This window comes from Dipodomys ordii, unplaced genomic scaffold (genome assembly GCF_000151885.1).
Source record: "Dipodomys ordii isolate 6190 unplaced genomic scaffold, Dord_2.0 Scaffold151, whole genome shotgun sequence".
NCBI classification, from domain to species: Eukaryota; Metazoa; Chordata; class Mammalia; order Rodentia; family Heteromyidae; genus Dipodomys; species Dipodomys ordii.
In genome coordinates this window covers 5,704,489-5,706,630 of record NW_012267367.1, presented here as the reverse complement: position 1 = coordinate 5,706,630, position 2,142 = coordinate 5,704,489, and positions in this window count along the sequence as shown.

The window sequence follows — 2,142 nt, the reverse complement described above, 5'->3', positions numbered from 1 at the left end:
TGCTTACTTCACTTAATATAATTTTTTCCAAGCCTTTCCATTTCCTAACAAATGGTGCGATGTCATTCTTTCTGATGGAGGCATAGAATTCCATTGTATAAATATACCACATTTTCTTGATCCATTCATCTACTGAGGGGCATCTGGGTTGGTTCCATATCTTAGCTATGGTAAATAATGCTGCGATAAACATAATTGTACTGGTAGCTTTAGTATGGTCTTGTTTGTGATCATTTGGGTAAATGCCCAGAAGTGGGATGCTGGGTCATAGGGGAGTTCTATGTGGAGTCTTTTGAGGAACCTCCTACTGCTTTCCAAAGTGGTTGAACAAGTTTATACTCCCCCAGCAATGCAGTAAGGTTCCCTTTTGGCCACATCCCTTCTAGCATCTGTTGTTATTAGATTTCTTGATTATAGCCATTCTAACTAGAGTGAGGTAGAATCTCAATGTTGTTTTGATTTGCATTTCTTTTATGGCTAGAGAGGTTGAGCATTTCTTCAAAGCATTTTAATTTTTGCCAGCCCCATCTCAGAGAGCTGCTGAGAACTCAGGCTTGGCATCAGCTTCAGAGACTGAGTTCTGGTGTTCCCATTTCTTAGCTGTGTAAGTTTGGCCATGCTACCGGACCTCTCTGTGCATCAGGCTTTTGCTCTGTCAAATGAGGTAATACTGAAAACTATCTCACTGTTCTTGAAAGAAGAATGTGAATTAGCCAGGTGCTGGTTTCTCATTAATCCTAGCTACTCAGGAGGCTGGGATCTAGGATCACCTATCTAGGATCACCGTTCAAAGCTAGTCCAGGAGATTGTTATCTCCAGTTAGTGACCAGAAAACTGAAATGGTGCTGTGGCTCAAAGTAGAGCACTAGCCTTGAACAAAAGAGCTCAAAGACAGAACTCAGGCTCTGAGCTCAAGCCCTACAACTGAGCAACAAAAAAAGAAGTACACGAGTTAACAGATATGAAGCTTAGAACAATCTTAAAATACAGTAAGTCTTAAATTAATGTAGACTGTTATTATTATTAATATAAGAATGTTAATAATACTTATTTATTGACTATTTGTATTACTCTTTTTACAGCAAAATGGTATGAACTGAATGCTTATCATTCTCTCACTTGCAATTTTTATACATCAAAGCTATGGCTGTGTGATTATATTTGGAAATGGAAATGATTTGTTTCTTTTCTCATCACTGTGACAAAATACTTGTCATAAGCAACTGAAAGGAAGAAGGATTTATTTGGGCTTCAGAGATTTCCACCCATAGTTTTTGTCTCCACTGGTTCTCGGTCTTGTCTGTGGTAAGGCCAAACATCAAGCAGACAGGAGCCTGTGGAGGAGGGTTTTTTATCTCATGGAGGACAGGAAGAAGAGAAACAAAATAGCGGCGGGGACCAGGACAAGAAATAGCCTCCGGGGACACACCTCTCAGTGAACTACTTCTTTTAGCTGGCCCCAACTTCTAAAGTTTTCACAACCTCATCCAATATGCCACCAGCAAGGGACCAAGTATTCAATACAGGAAGCAGGGGGGAGGGTCATATTTAAACTGAAACAGTAATTAAGGACATAAAAGTTAAATGAGTTTATAAATATAATCCTATAAGATTAGTGTCCTGGATTGGGGATTTAGCTCAAAGGAAGAGTACTTGCCTAGCCAGTATAAGACCCTGAGTTCAACGCTCAGGTCTGAAGAAAAGAAAGATTAGTGTCCTTATAAGAAATATCAGATCACCCTCCGTCTCTGTTAGTCCCCGTGTATATATGTCTCCCCCAGACCCTACTTTCTCCATACACACACACAAAAGAAATCATGTAGTCATATGCACACACATCATCCCCATGGGCGCTGCCAATAAGTCAACAGAGAAAGCCTCACAATAAAACCTGCCCTGCCAGCACCTCGACCTTGGGCTTTCAGCCTGTACACTGTGATAAATAAATTTTTGCCCTTGAAGTTCCTGAGTCGAAGGTGTTTTGTTATGTTGGTTTTTGAAAACTAATATAGCCTGTTTATTTCTTTTGCTCATATTTCCATCCCGTCAGGTTTCTTTTTGTTTCTTTGTGTGGGTTTCTCTTATCCAATGGTAATGTATGCGAATAGATGTGCTAACCAAAGCACCTGATTTCGGAATGAG